The following is a 26,957-nucleotide window of genomic DNA, read 5'->3' as shown; positions in this document are numbered from 1 at the left end:
TTTAGAGAAAAAATTCAAGCGAATTAAAAGTAAAATTTAATTTAAAAATTTAAAAGAAAATAACTTTAGAAGATAATAAATTATATATATATTTCATTGGTAACACCATTGATATTGGTAAATACTTGGAAATAATTGTTTAGCTAAAGAGGTTTGGTGTTTGCAAAAAACAAAACTCTCTGAAGCCATTAACAGATGTTGATGTGTATATGTTGTTAAAGGGGTGTGCGTGTGTGATATATATGTTTAAGTACATGTATTTTATATTTATGTTTTATATAAACAAATATAGTAGAATCCTATTTTTATGTCTGCGTGCAGGGAAGCAGCTTGGTTAGATGGACGTGTGCCAAAATGATAATAGTGGTCTCTTGATTGTAGTGTTTTGGGTCATTTCCCCCAACAGCTTGTTTGCCTGAATATTCTAGTTTTTCAGCATTAGCTTGTATTTCTTTTATAATATGGGAAAATTGGGAAAAAGTCAAACATGACCTGTAGACCTCTAGAAGAGAGCTTGTTCCTCCAGCAGAATCAGAGCAGCTCTGTAGGGACGAGGAAGGAACCTGAGGGAAGCTGTGGGTGCTGGAGATGTGGTCTCTGGAACTCGGTGTCACACTGCTGAGCAGAGAGGGCCCATGCCAAGACCCTATCTAGGCACCGACCTGTCAGAGATGATGACAGGATTAATCAGATTTTAAAATTGCCTGATAAAACTCTATTAGCTCCTTAGACATATTCAGGATGTAAATTTAAGGTGTTATTATAATATTATGGCTTTCCCATCCTGACGGGCGCTGCAAAATCAAGACTATTAAATATTATAGGCCTTACGTTCTATTTTTACTATCGAAGTACCAGATAATAAATTTAAATAGGAGAGACTGAAAAGTAAGATGACCTCTTTCCTACCAATTGTAACAGTTAAGAATTCAGCTCTAAATTTGGAAAACTGTGCATTATTTTTCCAGGGGAGAAAAACGACTTAGAAATTGAGATCCATGTAGAAGAGTTTCTGCAAAGGTGGTAAAAATAGCCTGTCTAGGAGCTGATCCTCCTTGGGAAATTTCACCGAATGGAACTTGATGGTGGCTAGTCTTAGCTGAACTAGATTTTTTTTCCCTGTCTCCTTCCATCAGGTCTAAGTACATATCTGTCTTTTTCTTATCTATTTCAAAACATGATTTTTAAATATTGCAGAAATATTTCTTTCCCTTTAAAGATGCTTGTTTCAAGTTTTTTCCCCCAGCATTGAATCCGTAATTTTGTAGGTTAGTCTCATTTGCAGATTTTAGAAAGTGCCTTTTATTCTTCTCTAAGTGTTAAAGCAATTTAGATTAATGGGCCTCGGACTCTTTGATACTCATTTTTAAGGCATTTTAAAATCCATAGAAGATGCTACCCTTTCATATGCAGTAAGTAAAAATCTTGGCAGATGAAAGACTTTTTTATTCCTTTTTGTTTTTGCACAAAAGAAAATCCTTGGAGCCACAGAAAAACCGCAGAGGTGATAGAAAAAATCTTCATATTGCAGTTTTATTCCTCCCTGCTTCAGCACCCTGCCCCTGGCGGCTACTCGAAGGAAGCGGGAAAGACCTTGGTGACATCAATGGGCAGTTGAACCCACGCCCAAGCCAGGATGGGGCCAGCTCTGTGGGTAGGGAACAAAGGAAGACAGGCTGGCCTCATGGTGACCCACACCCAACCTCTGCACCTCACGATCACCACCGTTGCTCCCAAAACCAAACATTTATTGAGCATAATATTCCATGTTACAGTCCATCCATCAGCTCATGGGGACTCTATGAGCACGAGTGTTAGGGATGGCTACTAATGAGCCGTGCAGGCCCCTGGAGGGTAAGCGGATTCTCAGAACCCTGAGTGGTGCTGACCACATGTGGGGCAGGGCCTCTGTGGCTCCCACTCCTGGGCAGGAGCCTCAAGCTGGGAGCAGAGCATGTGGGGTGGAGGTGGGGCTGTCTGTTCCTGTCACTCCTTTTTGACCAAGGCCTGTCAGATACCCCTGATAGCCCGTGTGCTTGGAGGGAAGGAAAGGGAGGCCTCGTTAGGCTGTGGGCATGGCTCCAGCTCGGTGTGCATGTGTGTGTGAGTGTGTCTCTGTGTATGCACGTGGGTCCATTTGTCTGATTTACCAGTTATTGAGGATGGTTATTGAAGGCAAGGAAGAAAAGAGGCAAAGAAGTCACATAGTGTTTTCCTGCACTTGGCCATAGACTCAATCTTTTTCTTTTCTTTGATGGAGACAAATGCCAGGATGTGGGTAAATTTCGTGCCCATATGTGGGAACATCCCTCAGCCAAACACCCAAGGAGGGCTGTAATGAGCTGTGAATGGGGGGCTGCTTGATGGAGAGGGAGGGCTTCTGAAGGGGCCATGTTTACTCCTCCTAGCTTAGGTCCTAAGACGTCCCCCATTAGTGTCACGGTGGCTGTGACCACAGTGATGAGAATTCAGAGTCAGAAAAGTTCACTCTGGAGGTTCCTCATATTACCAACACCAAGGACACATTTTATTGTTTTTCTCTCCAAGGACATCAGATGTTGAAATATTTTGTTCATCCAATTGCACGTTAGAACTAAAGTCACCTTCTGGGACCTCCAAAAAGTGGAAATTCATTATAATCCATTTAATTTTGCTGGTACGTTTTTGAATTTCAAAACACCAAGTAAATTTTTTCTTTTTGTGTTCATCAAAAACATATAAAGAATTCTAGGGAGTTGAAGTCATCTGCATTCATCTGAATCTCCCAACAAATCCTACAAAAATCAGTAGACAACAACAGGAAGGGCAGACGAGGTGATGTGAGACCCAACTCTCAGCACACGTAGGAGATGGAGAATTCACAAACTGTAAGCTGCTGGCGAGTGGGGCAGCGAACACCAAATCTCAGCAAGCCATTTCCCATGTCCCGGTCTCAAGATGGTGGAAAGCAAGGGCGGTATGGGAAAAAGGGAATGGAGGTGAGGAGAGGCCGCCTACCGGTGGGTCTGAGACTGCCCCAAGATGACTGCCCACAGGAGAGGCTCCTACTACAAAGATACAAAGTGAGCAGTCTCCAAAGGGCATCACTTCTAGGGCAGAAGCTAAAAGGAAGGAAGATTCTTTAGAAGATAGGGCATAAGTGGGAAGTTTTAGTGCTCTGAAGGGCAAGAGAGAAGCAAAAAACGTTCACGTAACCCTTCGCCCGTGCCCCTCTGAAACAAGCCACCCTTCAAAGAAACCACACTTTCCTATGCTGACAGAGAGGTGCCCTTAACTAGTAGCCTTGTAGTCTTGTAAGCCATCCCATAAAATGAATAGGCAGAGCAAACGAAATCCATATAAACCTACTTTAACAAGGAGAACCCTCAGCGCACCAAACTCTTCCTCCCCCAAATGATCACAAAGTGGAAGACAAAGGTCACATTACACTCACAGTTCAGTGAGATCTCATCAAACAAATATTTCAGGATAGAAAACATCATCTTCAAACAGAAATTAAAGAGCTTAAACCAGAAAGACAAAAATAGAAAAAAATAAAGAGAGTTGATTGATCTCAGAAAAGAAAATGAAAAACACAAAATGATCTCAGGAATAAAAAATACGTTCCCAGGTGCACAAGGGATAATAGACAGAAAGGAAAATTTAAGAAGAAGCATTGAAGAAAGGCAGGAGAGTAGCTAAAAAATAAAAATAAGCTAAAGAAAGAAGAAAAAAAGTTCAGAGAGAAAGCAATTGAAATGGAAGAAGCACACAATACATGTAATTGAAGACCATGAAGAAGAAAAACAAAATGCTGGAACAAAGCTTATACCTCAAATTACTACATTGCAAGAAAGCCTTCTGGAAATATGAGGAAACTGAAATTTCGATACTGAAGGGGGTCACTGAGTAACTGGATAAACCAAAAACCATCAACTCTGAGACATATCCCAGTGAAACGATTAGAATACAACATTGCCAGCATCTGTTATTTTTTGACTTTTTAATAATAGCCATTTTTGACTGGCCTTAAATGGTTTATCATTGTAGTTTTGACTTGCATTTCATGTTGAGATTTTTTTCACATGATTGGGTTGGCTGCATGTATATCTTCTTTTGAAAAGTGTCTGTAGAACAGAACTTTAAACCTTCTAAATCCCAAAAGAAATTGTTTTAAAAACTAAAAGAGCCAAATAAACTCATCACACAGAAGAAGAAACATAGCACTTTCAACACAATGTGGTAATTTTAGCATAAAGTAGTACGATGGAGCTGAGACCAAACACTGACTTCTGGCCTCCAGAACTGTGAGAACACAAACGTCTGCTGCTTGAACCATCCATTTTGGGGTACTTTGCTACAGGCGCCCTAGAAAACTAATACAATAACTCACAATCAATAAATCAATACCTCCATTCAAAAAGTAACAAAATAGATAAACTACTAGCTAACTTAGAAAAAAAAAAGGGGGTAGAAAGCATAAATAAATAAACTAAGAAATGGCGACAAGGAAATAACTTGACACAAAATAAGTTTAATAAGCATGAGATCACCTACAGGCTGAGTTGAAAGGGACAATTTCCTTAAAAAATACAGTTTACCAAAATTGATCCTATTAGAGACAGAAAGTTATCAAGGACCTCTTACACAAAAATAGCATCAGACTCATATATGGTCTTATAGGATAATTCTACCAAAGTTTCAAAGACCAGGTATTCTCAATGCTCTTTTTTTCATTTCTGCCCATTTTAGAGATGGAATTTTTAGTAAATAATACCGAGACAACTGGTTAACCACTTGAAAAAACATAAAAATCAGATCCACACCTCATACCACACACAAAGATAAACAAGGTCTTGAAGGTACAAACTTAGGTTTGAGCAAATATTAAGTTTGTTCTTGGACAGGGCAACTCAGAAATATGAAGATGTTAATTCTCTCTATTTTAATTTATATATTTAACACAATCCCAAGAAACTTTTAAAACCCTGACAAGTTGATATTAAAGCTCATATGCATAAATAAACATGACTGGATGTGGTGGCTCACGCCTTTAATCCTAGACCTTGGAGAAGCCAAGGTAGGAGGATTACTTGAGGCCAAGAGTTCTAGTCTAGCCTGGGAAACACAGCAAGATTCTATCTGATATGGTTAGCTCTGTGTCCCCACTCAAATCTCATCTTGAATTGTACTCCCATAATTCCCATGTGTTGCGGGAGGGACCCGGTGGGAGATGATTTGAATCATGGGGGCGGTTTCCCCCATACTGTTCTCATGGTAGTGACTAAGTCTCACAAGATCTGATGGGTTTATCAGGGCTTTTTTTTTTTTTTTTTTTTTTCGGCATCTTCATTTTCTCTTGCTGCTGCCGCCACGTAAGAAGTGCCTTTCACCTCCCACCATGTTTCTGAGGCCTCCCCAGCCATGTAGAAACCTAAGTCCAGTTAAACCTCTTTTTCTTCCCAGTCTCTGGTATGTCTTTATCAACAGCATGAAAATGGACTAATATACCATCTCTGTAAAAAATAAAAAATAAAAATAAAAATTAGCCAGGTGTGGTGCTGCACACCTGTAGTCACTGCTACTCGGGAGGCTGAGGTTGGAGGATCACTTCAGCCCAGGAGTTCATGGCTGCAGTGAACTATGATTGCGCCACTGCACTCCACCCTGGGCAACATAGCAAAACACTGTCTCTAAAACAAGCAAACAAATATGCAGGGATAGCCAGAACATTACATAAATATATATATATATATATGAGGGAGGCTAGCTCTATCAGACAATGAAACATACTATAAAGCCTCTATAATTGAAACTCTCATATTGTTGCATGAGTAGGCAAAAAGATCTATTGACTAGAATACACTCACCAGAAATAGACCAAACTACATATGAAAATTCAGTATATGGTAAAGGCGGCATCTTAAATCACTTGTGGCAGAGATGGAATTTTTAGTAAATGATACTGAGACAACTGGTTAGCCACTTGGAAAAAGATAAAAATTAGATCCATATCTCATACCACACAAAAAGATAAACAAGGTCAGGGGTCCAAATGTAAAAACTGAAACCACATAAGAGCTAGAAGAAAACATGGATGAATTTCTCTGCAACTTATTACCTGGATGTAGGGAAAAGCTTTCTATGTCTCAAAATCTAAATGAAATAAAAGAAAAGATTGATAAGTTCAACTACATAAAAATGAAAATAACTTTTGAATATCAAAAGAAAATGAAGATCTGGGGAAAAAATTGCAGCATATATAATAAACACCTAACATTCCTAATATATATATCTGCAAGAAAAATGGGCAAATACATGAACAAATAATTCACAAAAATATATTAAAATGTTCCTTAAATATATGAAAAAGGACTCAACATCACTGTTAATAAGAGGACAAATTAAAACTAATTGAAATATATTATTTCTTGGGCCAGGTGTGGTGGTTCATGCCTGTAATCCCAGCACTTTGGGAGGCCAAGGCAGGTGAATCACAAAGTCAGGAGGTAGAGATGATCCTGGTTAACACGGTGAAACCCCTTCTCTACTAAAACTACAAAAAATTAGCCCAGTGTGGTGGCGCGTGCCTGTAGTCCCAACTACTTGGAAGGCTGAAGCAGGAGGATTGCTTGAACCCGGGAGACAGAGGTTGCAGTGAGCCAAGATTGCACCACTGCACTCCATCCAGCCTGGGCGACAGCGAGACTCCGTCTCAAAAAAAAAAAAAAAAAAATTTATTATTTCTCACATGTTTATTAGATCTGCAAAGGTAAAAAGTGTAAAAACACATTGTTGGCAGGGCTGTGGGGCTGAAGGATTTTCTTCCGAACTCATTCATGTGGCTGTCAGCAGGCTTCAGCTTTGTGTGTGTGCTACTCCATTCCTCATCATGCCCCTCAGGACCCTCCAGAGGGCTGGTTACATTATAGCAGCTTGTTACCAGCAGTTTGAAAATTGAGGGAGAGACGGAGAGAGATTGAGAGAGAGGGGAATTGGTAAGTGTAACACAATGTTAACTTTGGGGGAATCTGGGTTAAGGCTATGTGAGAATTCTTTGTTCTATTCTTGCCATTTTTCTGCAGTCTGAATTTACTTCAAGTTGTTATCTGCTTGCTTTTTGTTTTTAAGAAATGAGTCAGGAACTATACAAAACCTACCGAAGGGCAAGTTGGAGCCTCTGATCCCCGTTTGATTAGCAGAGCTGCCACACTGACGTGGGGGTAAATTGAGCAGTTTTGGCTTACTGCTTCTAAATGCATGATTTTTTAATACAATTTTAAAACACTGACCATTGGATAACTTCAGAAGGACCTGGGGTCTCAGACTGTGAACTACAATTAGTACCCTCACTTTACAGATGAAGACACAGAGGGGATGTCTGCCCCCTGTCCTGGAGGGAGGACTTCGGGGATAGTGACTGACTGCTGACAACTAAGGGGCTGGGGTGGGGATGCTGACTGAGTTGCCTAAGGGGCTACCACCAGTTCTGATCTCCACCTCGCAATGACCTTGTGGTGAGCTGAGACCTCAAGTGGCCCATCCTCTCTTCGTGGAGGAGAGGGGATCCTCACCCCCAGGTAGTTCACAGCCAGGTAAGGTTGGCAGGATTCTGAAGATGTCCCCCTAGATTCCTATCACTGGTTACCCAACCAAACACTAATCTAGGTGCTGCTTTAATGGCGCTTTGTAGATGCAATTTCTGGATTTTCCAGACAAGCCCAAACTGACCACTTGGCCCTTAAAAGCGGAGACATTTCTCTGGCTAGAGTCAGAGAGATTCAGTGAAAGAGAAAAGCAGGAGAGACGAGGAAGGTGGGGGATCAAAAAGACTCATAACTTTTGATTTGCTGCTGCCAGCTTTGAAAGGGGTGAGAAGTCAGACAGCGTGAGTGTCTCTAGAATCTAGCGACCAGACCTGGTTGAGCACCCACAAGAAAACGGTCCTGTACCCACACAGAACTGAATCCCACCACAGCCTGAATGACCCTGGACACGGATTAGAGAGACTTCCAGAGAAGAACACAGCCCTGCTGCCACCTTGATTTTGGCCTTGTGAGAATCTGAACAGAAAACCAGCTGAGCCACACTGTGCTCAGACTTCTGACCCAAAAGTGTTAGCCCAATCTTGCATCACTATAACGAAATACTTGAGATTGGGTAATTTACAAAGAAAAGAACTTTAATTGGTTCGTAGTTCTGCAGGCTATACAGGAAGCATGGTGTGGGCATCTGCTTCTGGTGATTCTTCAGGAAGCTTACGATCATGGCAGAAAGCGACAGGAGCCACAGCAAGAGCAAGAGAGAAAGGAGGGAGGTGCCACCAGCTTTTAAACAAGCAGATTTCCTGTGAACTCAGAGTGAGAACTGATTCATCACCAAGGGGATGGTGCTAAGCCATTCGCCAGGGATCTGCTTCCATGATCAAAGTTCCTCCCATCAGGGCCAACCTCCAACATGGGAGGTGACATTTCAACATGAGATCTGAAGGGGCAAATATCCAAAGCATACCGCATGAGAACTGTGAATTAAAAATGGGTGTTGATTTAAGCCATTAAGTTTGTGGTAATTTATTACAGCAGCAATAGAAAAAAAAATGCATATGCCAGGTAACTGGGAGAGCATGGGCTAGGCGTGGGGAGATCCACTAAGTAACCCTGGTGCTCTCTCCTCTCTACAGAGCAGCTACAACAGCACTGCCTTGGGCCAAGCGCTCTTCAAACAGTCACTGTGATGAGGATGGCCACCACAATGACACAGGAAACTCCAGCCTGGTGTGAGATACCCAAGCTGCAGCTCTTCAGTCTGCAAAATCACTCTAAATTCACCTTCATCAGCTCTTCTTCCCATGACAATAACCTCAGTAACACTCCACTAGTTAGTCAGGAAAATTCTGGAGTGTCCCTGGATGCAGGGCCTTGATGGAAAACATTCAGGGAGGGGGTCTGAGGACGCTCAAAGAAATGGAGCCACCAAGGCCTCCCTGTATCTGTATCTGGGGCTCTGCATCTGTTGAAGCAGCTGCTGGACTGTAATTTTTAATTTTAAAAAAATTATATTGATTTTTGGCCGGGTGCGGTGGCTCATGCTTGTAATCCCAGCACTTTGGGGGGCCGAGCTGGGTGGATCACGAGGTCAGGAGATCAACAACATCCTGGCTAACACGGTGAAACCCCGTCTCTACCAAAAATACAAAAAACTAGCCGGGCGTGGAGGTGGGTGCCTGTAGTCCCAGCTACTCGGGAGGCTGAGGCAGGAGAATGGCGGGAACCCGGGAGGAGGAGCTTGCAGTGAGCAGAGCAGAGATCGTGCCACCGCACTCCAGCCTGGGCGACAGTTCGAGACTCCATCTCAAAAAAAAAAAAATTATATTGATTATTATTTATTTTAAAGTTGGGTCAAGGGGAATATGCCATCAAAGATATGTGGGAGTAGTGTGCATATGTTTTATGACTCTCCAAAGGTCATAGGTCAACAGATGTCAAGGATGTTGCTTAAGGTCTCTTCAGCTGCTCTGAGCAACGCCTTGGCCCCCACTTTGTGTGAGCTCTGCAGGACCAAAGGTGGAGCTCACTCAAGTGACTTTGGAGTCCCAGGCCTCAGTTCCCTCATCTGTTGATATAGTTTGGCATGTCCCCACCCAAATCTCATCTTGAATTGTAGCTCCCATAATTCCCATGTGCTGTGGGAGGGACCTGGCTGGAGATGATTGAATCACAGGGGTGGGTCTTTCCCATACTATTCTTCTGATAGTGAATAAGTCTCACGAGATCTGATGGTTTTATAAAGGAAACTCTCTGCACACGTTCTCTTCTCTTGTCTGCTGCCACGTGAGACGTGCCTTTCACCCTCTGCCATGATTGCAAGGCCTCCCCAGCCATGTGGAACTGTGAGCCCATTAAACCTTTTTCTTTTGTAAATTGCCCAGTCTCGGGTATGTCTTTATCAGCAGCATGAAAACAGACAAATAACACATCTGTAAAACGGGGAGCGGGTAAATAAAAATTCTAAGATTTTTTGACCTTTAAAACTCTGTGGTTTCTATGTTTGGCCAAAATGTCACCCTCTACATCCTTGTCGGTCACCAGGTCTGTTTCTGCTTCCACCTTTCTCTTGTGTCATTTAGGGTATAATGATATGAGCATAATATGCATAATGCCAGGCAGGGTTCTAAACGCTTCACACAAATTAATCCATTTAAGTCCCTCCACAACCCTATGAAGTAGATGACACACATCCCCATTAGCAGAGGGGAAACAGAGGCACAGGGAGGGAGGAACCTGGCTGAGGTCGCTCGGTCAGTGGCAGAGCTAGAATTCAAACCCAGCCACTGGCTCTGTGCCCCCGCCTACCACGGCAATCCTTCCTCAGGGGCACGGCCCTTTAGCTTTGTTATTGCTGTTTTTTAAAAATTGTATTAGCAGTTCATTTATTTTACACCACAATAAATTGCTTCTATTTGATGGGCAGGGAAAACTGATTTCTGTGCCTCTGTAGCTTAGGACGATTACTTGTCTGATTGAGATTTAATGAGTGGAAATAAAAAATGCTTTGTGCATATACATTATCAGGTAATATATATTCAAAACAGGATATTCAAAGTTAAACATCTGCTAAGATACATTAATTTGTGTGGGAACGCTATTGCCTTGTTCTGATATGAATTTACTGACAAAATCCATCACTCGATATTTACAAATTGGCTTTGATGTTCTGGGCAGGAGCCTCCCCCAAGAATTGATGAAATGTATTATGTGGCTTCAGTGGGCTAAAACGCCATTAACCATGAGGAAGATATGAATTGTAGCAAAGCCCTGGGTACAATGAGGAAGTCATAAGCACGTTTTCTGCCTGTTGATGGAAGACTTTGTATTGGGAACTCACCCTTCACAGTTAGCTCTGCTCAGCTCTGCCGGCTGAAGCGCCTTCCCCACTCGGACTCCCCGAAGCCCAGCTTGCTGCCCCCACTCTGAGCAACTGGATTTCAAGTCACACCACCTATGTTGTGACAACTGGGTGCACACGGAGTGTGTTGCTGTGATGGGTCTATCACAGCCGGCAAGCTCACCACGGAGCTGGGGGCCACCTTCAATCCCTCCAAGGTGGCAGGACCAGGGCGGGAAGAGCCCTTTCGACCACTGTGAACACTGCAGGAACGCCACCCTCGTGCTCTGAAGGGACAGCCACGCGCCCGGTGACCTGGTGGAGGCACAGGTGCTCTGTGGTCCGCAGCGCGCCTCAACCTCTTTGCAGGAGGCACTTGGCCGCCCGCGGAGGGTGAAGAAGGGAGCCTGGGGCTGCTCTGGCCTTCCTTCCACGTACGGAGCCAAGGCCAGACAAGGAAGGCTCAGAAGTGTGTCCGGAGCCTCTGCTTCCTGGAGACCACACTTCCCTGGGAGAACTGATTTGACTCGACACCTTCCTGCTCTTAAGCCAGAGTAGGGACCCCTTTTTTAGGGGTTTGTGGCCCCCCGAGCAAGTATGGAAATAAAAAAAAATTTCTAAGTTCCTTCAAGAGAAATTCCAGGCCCTGAGAAGGAAATAAGCAACTTGAAAGCAAGAATGTCATAGTTGCCTAAAACAATAGCCGAGGAAGTTCAAGTCCAGAAACCTGCACCCCCACCCCCGCCGCCGAGGACCCTCAGCAAACAGACCGACTGCAGGCAGAGCTCAGATGAGGGGAGCTGAGGACTGAACCCTGACGACCATTCTTTCTTCTAAGTTTCTTCCTGGGGGGCTTGGAGGGAGTCACTGCCTCCCTCCCCGCCAGTTCACATTTCTTTTTTGTTGACCGTAAAATTTAAACAAACTTCGCCCCTGAACCAACAGCAAAGACCACTGTGTTCCCTCCACATGTTGATTACAACCGTGCCTGAAGCATCCGCTTTCCTGCGGCACATCCCTGCCTGGGAGAGTCCTTGCCGGCAAGCCATCAGGGAGGCCAGGACGGAGCAGAGGCTGCTGGGCCTCCTTGCATGGTGCCCTGCAAATATACACCTTCCTTTCTACCACTGCAAAAGCTCAGTGTGACTATCTGGTTCTACTGCGGCAGGTGCGTGGACCCCAGCTCAGTTCAGTAACACTCGAGAGCATCAGGCCCAGGCTTCTGTGCACACAGCCAGGGCGTGTGGGGCCAGTGTGGCTTCTGTGAGGCGTCCTGGTGCCATAGGGCACTGTGGAGGAGCAGCAGGCTTCCTATTCCTTCCACTTAATTAATCTAGGGGACAGTGGAGAGATGGGGTTCGGAATCAATACTTTCTGTCACTAAAAGAGTTTGCCCTGAATTACTTACTTCGAATGTGGAAATGGGATGTATTCTGGTTGGTAGAGTGGAGGTTAGGGGTTCTGCGGTGATCATTTACTGGCGAAATTCTAGAACAGGGCCCAGGGATTTACATGCTGCTACAGAACAGGTTCACTTGGAGTGACAGACATGTTACTCATTTCCCTCATTTCCGTTATAAATTTTAAACACTTGAGTTGATAACATAACTACTGTCTGTTAAGTTCTTGTTAAATGCTTTTCATATTGGATCCTTTAGAATGCTTTTTGGTTGCAAATGATAGAAAAGATACTTGAAATGTGTTTAAATAAGATAATTTTTATGGCTCACATACCTGAGTCACTGTAGGGATCAGATGTGGTTTGACAGGGGTCCTGGCTCAGTTACCCTCCTCTGTTCTCCTATCCTCCTCAAAGGCCAGCCTCTTTTTCAGACTGGTTTCTTGGCAGCCAAGAGCTCCTGGGGTTACTTACAGCCTTCATAGACACAGTCAACCCTCTGGATCTACAGGTTCAGCATCCTTGGATTCGACCAACTGAGGACCAGAAAAAAGTAAACAACAATTAAAAATAACAATCCAACAATGAAAAATAATACAAATGAAAACCCAATACAGTATAGCAACTATGTACATGGCATTTACATTGTATTAGGTATTCTAAGTAATCGAGAGATGATTTGAAAAATACAGGAGGATTGTTGGAGGTTATTTGCAAATACTATCCCATTTTATATCAGGAATTTGAGCATCTTTGAATATGGTATCCTCAGGGGTCCTGGAACCAACCCCTGCAGATACCAAGGGATGACTGTACCATACCATCAGGGCAAAAAGGAATTTCTCTTCCCCAAACCATCCGAGTAAGAACAGAGCTTTACTCTGACTAGACCAACCTAGGTCACGTGCCCTAGGTCACATGGTTGGGATTAAGCCAGTCAAGCCCTGACCTGGTCAATCCTACCCAAACTCCGTAGTAGCTGCACTTGGGAAGGAAGCCACGGAGGCAGCTGTAATTAAGAGGGTCTGAAATGCACGCACTCTCTCATTTAATCCTGCAACAACTCCACGACATAGTGATTTTTTCTTCCCCTTCTCAGGCGAAGCAAAGCAACATGTCCAAGGTTACCCAGCTTACGAGAAAGCTCGGAGGGAATCTATACCTGTGACTCCCCAGCGCATGCCTTGAGTCTCTGCCTTACTGGCCCCCATTTTAGAGATGAGTAAGAGTGACGGATTGACATTAGGGCCCCCGTTTGGCAGTGCGTGCTGGAAAAAGGTGAAATTACAGGGAAAGAGGCATGGTAAAAACGAGAAATGGCAGAAGAAAGACTGAGGGTTGACTCAGGGGTGAAGAGCTGCAAGACCTGTCAGGATGGGGGTGGGTGAGAAGGTGTGAGGGCAGAGGCCAGTGCCAGAGAGTCTCTCCGTGAAATGGAAAAGCCTGGGAAGGGGGCACCTACTGGCATTCTCAGAAGAGAACAGAGCCAGAGTATGGGAGCTCGGATGGTTCAGGCAACAGGCAGGTTAAACTTGAGTGCTAGGAATTAGATCCAGTAGCAAATGACCGTATTTCACAGAAACTAACAAACCATCGATTCTAAGATGCACCCATTTTGTGAATCACTAAGAAAAGCATTTCCAATAAAGCTGAAACAATGCTTTATATCATTTCAAATTTTTCTTGATATTTATCGAAAGATCTCTTTTTGAAATTCATAGACATGGATTGTATCATGTCACTCTCGTACTTACATAAAATTGAATAAATGAGTGAAATACATTGGTGGGGGTATTTCTAAAGATTTTTCTCTATTCCACATCCATATGCAACTGCATGGCTCTTGTTTTGGGCTCAGAGCATGGGCCTGTGTTTCCCATGGTGACTGGGCCGTAGAGTGCAATAGAGCCGTATGTCTCTTAAAAAGTTGTTTCCGGGATTTGGTGATCTCTTGGCCTTTGGTGTTCTAGGTGTGTGATGGACAGTTCCTTCTCATGGATCACTCTTTGTGGTGTCTTGCTTTGTTAGGTTCTATAAAACCCTTGGCTATGACTTTGCAAAAAACCCCATGAAATGGAAGTGAGAAACATTTGCTTTGCTGACATCAAAGGTACGCCCTGATGCTCTGTGTACGTGCTCATCAAACACACAATATTTTCATTTCAAGGCCAAATTATAGTGTAACATTTTTGAGGATATTTTAAAATAGCAATTAAACTCTCCATGTGTTGTCCAATAATGCCCATTAAAGTGACAACCATATGAGACACTTTGATGGGGTAAGCACATGCTTCAGTAATGACGATGGCAGCTTTTTATACCTGTCACCTGCCTGACAGTGATTGTAAGGAAAATCTCTACCAGAATCCCGAAATGTGCATCTTTCAGTGGACTCAATATTGGCAGTTACCCGCCTTACGCATAATCAATCATGTATTTACCAAAGATGGGTGAGGGCTTCCCAAGGGGAAGAAGAGGCCATCAGTGGGTCTAGCCTGCACATTCGAACCACCTGGGACGCCGAGGCCCCATTTCCGGAGATTCTTATAATGATGGGTCTGGAATGGGGGGCTGTTTCCAAAGCTCCCCGGGTGATTTTAAAGTGCCACAAGGGTTAGGTGTCAGTCGGCCATGAGGTTCCAGGCTTCCTGGGAAGGGGGAGAGCCCCCATCAGGGCTGCCCTGAGCGATGGCTTCATCTCTGCCCAAGTGCTGTGGCCGAACCTCAAAAGGAGCAACGTGGCTGCAGCCCCTTGGGAGTCCCTGACCAAAGGGGAAGGGAGATTGTCCTTGTCCCTCACTCTGTGGGACCTGGGTGGAATGACTGTCCTAGGTGTTCTGTGCTGCACAGGCCCCAGGACAGGAGGGTTTAGGTTTGGTTCTGGAACTCTGCCCTCTGGAGGGAACCAGGCCCCAGACGTTGTGCTCCTGGTCTATTCCGCCTTTTCCCACCTCACCCGTCCACACACGCAGGGACCTGTGTCCACTCCCAGGTGCACACACCCGAGGACCCATGTCTCCCAGACACATCACCTTCTGTAGAGATGCCTGGATATCAGTGCACACACCCCCCAGCACACTGTCGCACATGGCAGCTCAGCTGAGGCTCAGCCTCCAGCTCTGTGTTAAATCCAGGCTGACTTGTATTTCCTGCTCGGGTATGGCAAGTTTATCCAAACACTCCCCATCCTCAGTAGACAAGTCTGGCTGAACCTGGGCTCTTGCAGCAGAAGCTGGATGGCAGCAGCCTCCATGGCCTGTGCAACTGAAGCTGCCCTGAGGCGGAGGTCGGCGGCCACCTGCAGAAGCCCCTCCCCGGGCAGCGGCACACAGTCGTGTGCAGTCTAATTGGAAACTAGGGCCTCCTGGCTCCCTGACTGATTCCCTGTGCTGGGACAGTGGGTGGGTGTGTGTGCTTGGGCGGGGTTGGTGGGCTGGGGCTAGAGCTGCCAGCAATCAGAATGGTCAGAGCGGAGGAGGCAGGTGCTGGGAGGGACTCCCATTTGGAGAAGGGCATTTCTGCCTCTTTCCCCAGCATGCTCTCCCCTGCATGTCTAGAGTCAGCAATCCCCTCTGCAGCCAGAAGGAGAATCCCACACTCAGCTCCTGGCCTCCCATGCATTTTGGAGACACTGCATAGATGCACGGTTTTTTTGTTTTTGTTTTTGTTTTTGTTTTTTTTTTACTGTCGTGTTCTGCACCGGGAAAGTTCCAAACACAGACATTCCGCTTTATATCATTGCCAAACTGGAAGTGATTCTGTGTTTTATTCAAGCATTTCAACTTCACTCTGATTAGAAAACTTTTGATTTACCATGTTCTGGGAAGAAATGAATTATCTAGAGCAGAGATAAGCCTGTAGGCTAAAAATAGGTCTCAGGGGTGTCCATGGAAACTGAAAAGGTCACGTTTGTGTGAGTGACTGTATGGTTTTCAAATGGGAGAGGATTCAGAACTTTCTCAGATTCTCAGATGGGTGGGTGACCCCCCAGTGGCTAAGAACTCTTTCCTGTATAGGAAAAGAGTTCACTCCTTGGCTCTTGAAATTTCGTCTCGCATGTTGCTCAGGTGGTTTAATAGAATTTATGAAGGAGCCGCAATGGAGTCTAATGTCAGTCACTGAGGAGTAAAAATGAGAAGCAGGTGAGAAAAGGCCAGGTGCGGTGGCTCACACCTGTAATCCCAGCACTTAGGGAGGTCGAGGCGGGCAGGTAACCTGAGGTCAGAAGTTCGAGACCAGCCTGGCCAACATGGCAAAACCCTGTCTCTACTAAAAATACAAAAATTAGCCAGGCATGGTGGTACGTGCCTGTAGTCCCAGCTACTCAGGAGGCTGAGACATGAAAATTGCTTGAGCCTGGGAGGCGGAGGTTGCAGCGAGCAGAGATCACACCACTGAACTCCAGCCTGGGTGACAGAGCAAGACTCTATCTCAAAAAAAAAAAAAAAAAAAAAAGGATTGGAATAGAAAACAAAACAAAGACACCTGAGGCCAGTAATTCAATTCACAATTGCCAAAAGATGGAAACAACCCCAGCATCTACAAATGGATGAATGAAGACACAAAATGTGATGTATACATACAGGGGAATATTACACAGCCTTCAACAGGAAGGGAATTCTGACACAGACCACAACACGGAGGAACCTTGAGGGTAACAAGCTGAGTGAAATAAGCCAGTAACGAAGGGACAAAGAGTTACGACTACACTTATATGAGGTACTCAGAGTACTCAGGTCATACAGAAAGGAAGTAGAGCGATGGCCACAGGGCCTGGGGGAAGGGAGCTGTTCTTTATTGGGTACAACTTGGGCGGATGAAAAAGTTCTGGAGATGGACGGTGGGGATGGTCACACGACAGTGTAAATGTAGTTAACACCACTGACCAGTACATTTAAACTGGTAAATTTTATATCCTCTAAAGACAAACAAAACAAAAATGACTCTGGAGGCCAATGTCAAAATACCGGAGTCCTACACACAGGTGGCCAGCAGATTGCCAATCCGGCTCTGAGCAGCCGAGTCTCCAGCGTTCCTCCCCGGAGAGCGAGGGGCTTACCTGGCTTATGAAGCAAAACACTTTGTTATAATGGCCACTTAAGTACCAACAATTAAAGCCGATACCTATTACACGGTCATTTAGACATGTGACAATCTGCTAATGCTTTTATCAGCTAATGAGATCGGAGAGAGAAGGAGGATTATGTTCTAACTAATATATACAATTTTAAATGAGGGTAATAGCCAAATAATTGGCGTTTTATGAAATAGAGATTCTGAGATAGTGCAAGGAAAAGGGGAGATGGGCAGATGGACACAGACTCAGCAGATTAGTGGAAAGCCAAGCACTCAGACCCAGGTGGGTCGCACGCACCCCAAATCCAGTAGGTTTCCAGCACCAGGAACATCCCTTGGGCACTGCTAACCAGACAGGAGCTGCTGGGTCCAATGTGTGGCCTGGAGGAGTGCAGCCGCCCGCAGGTGTACCCATGAATCTCACTTCCTCTTGGCAGCTTAGAGCAGGTCCCGGAAAGATGCCAGCACTGGCCTGGCTCCAGCAGTGAAGTCCCTGGAGAGCGATAATCCTTCAATACCTGGGTTGCTAGTTCCGTAGTCCTGCTCCCCTGATGGGGTCACCTGGAGGGGCAGCCGTAGGCTGATTTCCAGCATTGCCAGCTTATGCTCCTTGGAGGCAGCAGGTGGGCCTGAAACGCCCTCCTAATGCAGCAGTCATCTGTCCTCCCAGGGAGCTCCCACTTAGAACGAGGAACGGCTGGAGCGCCTCCTCACGCCCGCTGTGCTCCCTCCAGCCCCTACCTTCAGGCTGGGCCTCCATCCTGACTCAGTGGGTGCGTGGGGATGGCTGTGGCCAAGGAAAGGGCAGGATTTCCCCCACCCCAAAGGAGCTGTGTTCCGCTGGCCTGTGGGTAGCGGGCCCACCTGTCACTTCTAGGGAGCATGAGTGCCCCCGGGAGATGAGCTCAGCTGCTGGGGCAGGTGAGGGAGGGGCTGCCATCAGCTTCCTTTTCCCGAGGAGCCCCTTCCCGGCACTCCCCACGAAACCCTGCCTCTCCATCCTTCTCCAGGGTCAGGCAGGAGCGCTGGGGCAGGGCAGGTGCAGTGGGCAGGGCAGGCCTGCAGGTGCTGGAGGGAAGGTGCCATTCAGCAGGAGACTGTCGTACCCCGAGAGGCCTCTGTGCAGATGCTGGGACCTGAGAAGGCAACACCAAGTGTGAGTGAAGCATCTTCCGTTTCAATGCTCCCTCCAGGTGGCCGAGGGCTCCATCCAAAGGCCCAGGAAGACTGGGCACCCTGTGCATGTCACACATGCGAGGGTCTGCGCTGGCCGTGAGAAGTCCAGAGTGGCTCTGATCCACTTCCTCTCGTGACTGCCTCTGAGTCTCTAAATGATGACGGGCATCAGTGTTCCGTGCTGGGACTGCCCGTCCTGTCCTGTGGTTTCAGGCTGGTGGACTGCCCGAGGCCGCTGGTGACGAGTGGCTCTGAGTCACACTGCAGGGCTGAGTGCTTGGTGCAGCGAAGGCACCCCTGGCATTCACTGCTGCTCCCAGGCTCACTGATCTGCACCGCCTCTGCCTTTATCCCGTGAATTAGCTGCCAACGTGCTGTCTTCCATGTGGGAGGAAGCGGAGGCAGCCGCCGCCATGGAAATGCCCCGGGCGAAAACTGCCAAGGCCACACTAGTCACAAGACAGCGGTTCGTTTTCAATAAGGGGAGAGAAGGAAAGGAAGGAAGAACCCAGCCATGTTCTCAGAATATGCAGTATGCGAGGAAGAACTTATTTGCGTTAGTCTGATGCAGGAATTAAGATACAGAGATTAGATACACTGACCAAGATGAAAGAGCCCAAGGGCCAGGCACTAGTGGCTGGGACCCAGGCAGTTGGCCCTAGATCCCCAATACCACAGGGGGGCCAAGGGGCTCGCAGGTGGGGTCAGCCTGAGTTGAAATCCTGCAGCTGCCCCTGTGCAGCCGTGCAGTCTCAGGGACGCCACTCATCCTCCCAGAACATCAGTTTCTTCACCTGTAAAACGAGGCTGATTACGTTGGTTTCCTGGGGTCCTTTGGGGGAGTAAATGGCACAGTCCACCATGGGGCTGGTGACAAGTGGCTCCAAATCTAGTCTTCAATACACCAGGAGCAAGGGGCAACTTTCAGAAATGCTTTTAATTGAGTTAGCTGTGGCAATGACATTTTCATTCTATTATTTGTGCTAACAGAGAGGGATAAAGGGCATCTTAGTGTTGCTTTAATGAACCAACGGCAAACCTACATGGGCTGCCATCATTTTTCCAAAGTAGAAAACCAGCACTTTTCCAATCCATAGTAAATGAAATTCAGAAGTGTTATGAAAATAAACGCTCATCTTTGCACCATCTACACTCATCTTGTGTACCACACTTGGGGAAATATCCCATGGGTAGAAGTTTCCAGAACCTGGACCATAAGGAACTTTGACCTACACCTTTAAGTTTCTAGGTTGGAAGTGCCTCTCTCTGGAACCTCCTAATGGATGCCAGAATGAGAGCCTAAGTCAGAGGTACAGAATTATCCTCAAAATTCCACAGCTTAAAATAACAAATAGTAGTGATCTTGCACAGTTTTGGAGAGCCGGGAGTCAGTATGGTTTGGGTGGGTGGCTCTGGTGCAGCGTCTCTCGTGGGCTTGCAGTCAAGGTGTAGGCGGGGGCTCTGGTCACTGGATTGCCTGGGCTGGAGGATCCACTTCCCACTCAGTCTATGACTGCTGGGTCCTCGCTGGCTGTTGGTTGGAGGCCTCGGTTCCTCATCTGTGGGGCTTCTCCAAACGGGCATTCACCGCTGTGCCTTCTCATGACCTCGTCCTGGAATTGTACACCTTCATTCCACTTTGTCCTCCTTGTTACAACTCAGTCACTCAGTCAGCCCATATTCAAGAAGATGGGAATTAGGCTCCACCTCTTGCAGGGAGGTTCAGCAGAGAATTTGTGGACCTAGTTTGAAACCACCACCATTCCCCTAAGCACGAGCGCTGGAGAGGAGGTAAGACTTGTTATTCTGATGTGGGACACAATAGACTGCGCACTGGTTGCTCCCACACTTCAGACTTCCCTTTACAGAGTGTGTGTCATCCGGGGCTGAGGCACTGTATCATCGCAGCCAGTTAAATGCCATTAGCTAGAATAAAAACAAGTGACAATGACATGTTGTCTGATGTTTGCCTGCATTTTAAGCTCCCTTCCTTTAAAACAGGTACTTTTCCTTTGGCTTTCCACAATTTTTTCTATTAGGACCAAGACCAATGTCCAATTCCTTTTTCCTTTCTAGCCTGGACTTTACAGCAGTTTCTCAAGAAAGAGTAAGTATTTTTTTTTTTTTTTCTGGGTGTTTCAGAGTTTGTCAAAACCCAGAACAGATTCTCCAAGTATACAGGTTTTGCCTGTGCATACAAAGGGCTAGCAAGTGTACTGTTTGTTGACTCCTGCCTTCGTCCACTTATTCTACCAGTACTAATAAACACGAAGTGGCAGGCACCGTGTGAGGCTTCGGGCCCTACGGGGCTTCCATTCTGGTGGGTGACTCAGACATTGAACGTGTGGATACGGGGACACTGAGCGTTAGAAAGGAGGGAGAAGAGTCCTAAGAGACAGATCAGTGAGCATAGCCTGCGGGGCCAGGGAAGGCTCTCTGGAATGAGGCGGGATACCTTTTTGAGTTGGTGTTTCCTTTCCGTTATCATTTCCCTTTCCCCCTGGAGGCGGGGAGTGAGGCTTTCTGAGTCTTAGCTTCCAGGACCTTTGCTGGTGGGAGGAGAGCACACCGAAGTAGTTGTTACAGGTGTCCCCAAGCAGGAGGGGGAGAGACTGGGAGAAGTTGCACAAAAGAGAAACAATGTCTCAGTACTGTGGAGAGAGAATGAGCGAACTATGCAGCCATCTGTCGTTGCAACCCCAGGAGGTGGCAGGACCCCAGAGAGGCTGTCTGGGGGGTGCACACAGAGGGCAGGGCTCTGGCCACCTGGCGGCCCCGCCTTCTCCAGTGTCCTGTGGTCCAGGCAGCTCCAGGAAACAGTGGAGCCTGCAGGTCTCATGACCACACGGACTGGACAGGGGCTTCCAGGCAATCACAGACAGAGGCAGACTGATGAATGCTGACTGGACACTGGGGGCTTCCCGCACAAGACCCCAGGATTCTGTAAAATTTGGAGGGTAGGGTACAGTAAAAGCCTCAGGAAAGACGGAGAGCTAATTTTCCTCCAGCCTGGCATGATAGGGCTGGAGTCAGGTATGAGTTGACTGGAAGAAAATTTTGAGTGAAATTTGCATCCCTTGTGTTTGTGGAATAAGTCATGCCACTAAAGCTGGAGGACGGGTATGGGGAGGATATGGAGAGAGGGTAGAGTTGCTTTCAAGGCCAAGGGCAGAGCATATGCCAGCGTTTTGAGATGAGAAAGAGCTGAGATGCAGAGGACCTGAAGGAGGACTATGGCCCCCAGGAGCAGGGAGGCTGGATGAGGTCACTGGCCACATGAGGCTGGCTGAAGAGCCAGAGGTTTTTCTCAAAGGCAGTGGGAAGGCAGAGAGTGGGAAGTAGGGATGAGTGACAGGCTCACATTTGGCTTTCCAAAGGATCAGTCTGGGTGCAGACCAGTGGGTGGATTGGAGGAACAGGATCAAATACTAGGAGAAGAGTTTGCCGGTCAGGTAGAGACTAAATACATGAGGCTTGGAAGCACCTTGGTGGTGGAATTAGAGAGATCAAAATGGATCTATGAGATATTTAGGAGGTTGTCTGAGAATGCTTAGGTTCTCTGATCGAGCCCCTGGGGAAATGGGGTGTGAAATGCAGAGGCAGTGAGAAGGACCTCCTGGGGGAGAGGAAGCAGCCGGCACCTCCCGCCCCTGTGGGGCCTCAGAGACCATTCCTGCTCTTAAGACTTGTCTTTTGAAGGAGGGAAATGATTACTGGTTCCCCGAATTTGGCAAAAACGGGGTGGAAACATAACAGGTGTGGAAACATAACAGGTGTGAGGGTGAACAGCTTATTTTTCCTGTGGAGTAGGGAAGAAAGCCACTGCTATAGCACAGGGAGCCTGAGTGTGGGGGAACCTCAGATTACTGGCCATAAGGAGTGCAAAAGGAAAGATGGATACCATGAATTTACAGCGGCAATAAGATACTCATTTGTGTAATTTTTTTTTCCTAGCTGCTCTCAGCAGCTTGGTGTCTTGAAGAAAGCAGCTGGCTGTGTTTATTTGTTGTTGTTGTTGTTTTAATGTTTAAAGTGGGTTTCTGGTAGGCAGCATATAGTTGGATCTTTCTTTTTATTCAATCTGACAGTCTCTGACTTTTAATTGGGGTGTTTAGCCCATTTACATTTTAATGTGATTATTGATAGTGTTAAGTTTAAATCTACCATCTTGCTCTTTGTTTTGTTTGTCCCATCTGTTCTTTATTCCATTTTCCCTCTTTTTCTGCCTTCTTTTGGATGAATTGAGTCTCTTTTAGATTCCATTTAATCTTTTTTGTTGGCTTAGTCACCATAACTCTTTGCTGTGTTATTATAGTGGTTGCTCTAGGGTGTGTGTGTACGTCTTAAACCTATCACTGTCTACCTCCTAGTGATGTTACACTTCATGCATAGTAGAAGAATCTTATAGCAGAATACTTCACTTTTTCCTCTCCCAGCTATTGTTGTTAAACCTTTTACTTCTGCATATGTTGTAACCTACATACATTAGTTTTATGTAAAAATTATCTTTTAAAAATATTTAAACAAGAAAAAAGTAATATATATATACATTTATTTATTTGTGGCTCAATAAACTTTTTTGCTATTTATTTTTATGTAAAAGAATGTGTCTCCCTATCACAAAAATTAGGTAACCACAACCACAACACCACCAGTAGCAATGTCTGTGGAGTGACACTGATGGTGCAGAGTTCACTGGGTATTCCCCATGTCCCAAAGGTCACAAAGGAGGAAAAAGAGAAAAAGAAAAAATAGAACAAATCCAAAACCCATAATGACTTTGGGGAGAGACATCGCATGACATTTTCTGTTTCTTCTCTCACTGTCAGCTGCAGATGTATTTCAGCAGGGTCAAGCACAATTAGACTTGAGTAAACCCTTCATACCAATTCTAGCACCTTAATTGTACCCTCACTGTTAGCAGCAATCTGCACCTTGAACTCTGCATCTGGTTGTGCCCTCCAGCATGTGGCACTAACAAATTCATTTGTATCATCTGCTTTTCGGCCTTTGTCCAGAACGCTTGTGACTGTATCAAACTTAAAAGTTAGCAAAGTCTTAGAAAGTCCTTTATAGTACAGGTCGAGAGAGCTGTTCTCACTTCCACAAGCTATATAATCTCCCTGGGAAGCAAGGCCTACAAAGTTTTTTTCATTGATATGACCCTTGAAGGAATGTGGGCAGTACAGTTTCCCTACATTCCACAGTGTTAGCCTCACCACTCACAAACTTTGCACAAGAGACTGCTTTTCAGTGTCCTTTGAATACCATGATTGGCTGTTTAGTGTTATGAAGATCATAGTAGTGGACACAATGATCCGCACAGCCAAAAGCCAAATGGCATCTGGAACAGAGGCTGAATTTAACACAGCACACATCAGCCTTTGCCGCAATGCTTGCCACTGAGTTGTCCAGACCGGTAGATCACAGTTTCACTTTTAAATCATCAGAACCCAATGTCAGGAGTTTAGGGTCCATCAAATTAAACACTTCCACACCTCTTCTCATGCTCCTGTTAGACCTTTGACCTCTGTCCTGTGAATCCATCCCATAGGATAACAATGCCTTCACAATCACTGCTAGCTGACAGGTTCTTATGGTAACTACTCCAACTGATACAGCAGATTTTGGAATTGAGGTCATTTCATTCACACGGTAATGAATATCCACTGCATCCTGGATGACTGTGCCATATTCATAGACTTTAATCTTCACTGTAACCTCAGCAATTGCAAAATAGTCACAATCCTGGTCAAATTCAATACCAGACACTATCCTGGAATCATTATAGAGATCACCAGGGCATGATAATGTGGTTAAAGTTTGTACTGATTTATACTGAGTAACCTTGGACAAGCATTTCTGAAATTCATCCAATCGGCTGGCAGTTTGACTATCATCTGAGACGTGAGACATCCTTGTAGAAAAGTAACACTGTTCCAGGTCTTCAAAATGAGCAGTGGGCCATTTTCATTTTGATGCTAATGTGCTGTTATGTCAAGGCTGTTTCTTTGTGTAAGAACTGCCACTGAAACCTGGATGTTGGCTATATCCTGTGGAATCCATAACGCTACTGTGTGACGCAGGAGGAGCTTCAAGCTGAGGCTCTGTGCTATCCTCACTGACAGGAGAGTATAAGCCACTCATTTCTTCCACTCTTTTAATATCCTCTTCCAGAACACGTAGCTCCTTCTGCAACTGTCCCAGTTGTTCTCTCCTATTTCTTCTTGCAATCTTGAGGAATTGTATAAGATTCTGTAGTTGGGCTGTATGTGATTCTGCTTCCAGTTGTTTCTTCTTCTGCACTAGTAGCTCCAACATGAGGTTGATATTGGCCAAATCAAGGTTATCTTGGTCAGTTCCCAACAAATCTTGAGATATTCACCACCTGTGGCCATTGGTGCTACCCACTGAGTGGTCCAATTTGAACCTCTTTTCCTTAGATCTTTGCTTCTGTTTGAGAATGAGCTCATTCACCAACAAATTAGGAAACAGATGGTTAGTACAGTCCACGACATAGTCACACTTGCTACATCTATTATTGTCCTCCGAACTCTGATGAATATACTTATAGCAAAAGCTGTGGCCACGTTTTGTCATGTGTGCCTCTTCAATCATATCAAAGCAGATGGGGCGTATGAAATCATTGCTGTTGTCCTTATGTGAGCGGATGAGCCTGTTGCAGAGGGGAGGGGCAAGCAGAGGTTGCTTCCTGCTGCTGCCTAGGCTACAGCTGCTGCCTCCTACACCAGCACTGGGCCTGGACACGCAGCTGAGCTGGGACAGGACTATGGATACCACCCTGCCACTGCCTGACACAGTGGGCACCACCAACACAGGCCACGCCAGGCCCCAGGGCTATCCAAGCTGGTGGCCTGGGCCACCCCGCTGGACAGCAGCCAAAGCTGCCACAGTGGTGGCAATGGGGAAGATGATAAGGACAAGGAGGCAAAAGTCACCAAAGAGGATGAGGAGCAGGGGCTCGTCCCAGTGGAGTCTGACCTGGCGTGGTGGCTGAGAGGGCTCTCACGGGTGGGTAGGAGCCAGAACGTAGTGGGGAACTGGCTGGCGAGGCTGGAGACACAGAAGGGCCTCTTAGGCATGGTGAGGAGTTTGGAGTTTGAATGTTCCCAGAGCCCTCGGGAGCCATCAGCAGGTTGGGGATCCGGTGATGCAATCTGGTGTTCAAGTTTTCAAAGCCCCCTAGGCTCGTGTTGAGTTTTGGGGGCAGGAGGCTGCTGTGTGTGGCCAGGTGATCCCCCGTGGTGGTCTGGTGAGCAAAGGTGTGAGGCGGAGAGAACAGGTAGGACTGAGAGCAAGGTGAGCATGGCATGGGCACCCTGGCCTGAGGTGCCACCTCCCAGAGAGCCCCCTCCTGGAAGCATTGGGGAGTGTCAGGCCTAGCTCCCGTTGGACCCAGGCCACCTCAGGCTATAGTAGGAAACGGATGATTAGAATAGTCCGCAACATAGTTACACTTGCCACATCTCTCAGGCTTTGTAGTTTTCATCTCTTGAAGTTCAGTTTGGGTCGTTGGAACTATTCTGGCCTGTGTGAACTCTGAGTATTGTTCCTTCTAATCTTTTTGTTTTTTTTCTTTGTAATGTCCGTACAAGCTTGTTGTGATCAGTACTCAGCTAAAGACTTGAGGGGGACGCTCTGAGATCTTCAGAACTCTTTCTCTGCGTAGCTCTGTGTCTCACACTCTGCCCTGCAGATGTTCGCCACTTTGGCCCTTTTGACTTTCAGCCTTATCTCCTCAAACAGGAGAAACCATGTGGCTCCACCTGGATCCCCCCTCCCTGCACCCGTGTTCTAGAAGTTCCCTCAGGCCATAAGCTGGGCAATCCTAGGAGTCACCCAATTTGTTTCCTGTGTCCTGGAGATGGTTATCCTCCATTGCCTGATGTCCAGTATCTTGCACACCATTTTAAAATAGATATATATTTCCCAGTTATTTCTTACACTTAGGAGGGTAAATCGGTTTTTGTTACCCTAGTTTGTCTGAGATTAAAAGTCCCGGAAGAGTTTCTCTAAGATTAACCATTTGTAGAGTGGATATTACAGAAGTATGAAGTGTCAAGGGCATGAGAGAGTGTTAGCAAAACTGGTTGAAGTGATACATCATGGAGCTCGGGTTGTTCTGTGGAAAAGGTAAGAAAGGGTGCAGCACTTAGGATTGGACTAGGCGTTTTCATAGATACGAAGAACAAGAATAAAAGAATACGGCAAAGAGAAAGCTAGCAGTTGAAGAGGTTGGAGTCAGAATTTGGCATGTTTATTCAAGATTTCAGAGGTCAGGCAGTTCAAGGGGACACGCTGCAGGGTGTGGCCATCCGCTCAAGTGGAGTATGAGGGTGGCTGTTGAAATTGATTACATCTTTGAGACATGAAAGAATGACTTACGTCTATTTGAGAAAGTTTCAGAGGGGGCATTACCATG

General features: G+C 46.0%; 1 long non-coding RNA gene and 1 pseudogene across 1 annotated transcript; both read right to left on the bottom strand.

Annotated features, from left to right (window-relative positions):
- Window positions 1-223: 223 nt before the first annotated feature.
- On the bottom strand, window positions 224-18,877 carry LOC103222740 (uncharacterized). The gene is made up of 3 exons (XR_493550.3): window positions 17,637-18,877; window positions 12,598-12,798; window positions 224-662 (listed from the first exon to the last, which is right to left on the bottom strand). It is a non-coding gene; the product is annotated as an uncharacterized lncRNA (long non-coding RNA).
- Window positions 18,878-23,234: 4,357 nt separating this feature from the next.
- LOC103222739 (E3 ubiquitin-protein ligase COP1 pseudogene) lies at window positions 23,235-25,924 on the bottom strand (annotated as a pseudogene).
- Window positions 25,925-26,957: the final 1,033 nt, after the last annotated feature.

This window comes from Chlorocebus sabaeus, chromosome 18 (genome assembly GCF_047675955.1).
Source record: "Chlorocebus sabaeus isolate Y175 chromosome 18, mChlSab1.0.hap1, whole genome shotgun sequence".
NCBI lineage: Eukaryota > Metazoa > Chordata > Mammalia > Primates > Cercopithecidae > Chlorocebus > Chlorocebus sabaeus.
Note: the sequence above shows the minus strand (reverse complement) of the source record. Positions and strands in the feature narration are given on the sequence as shown.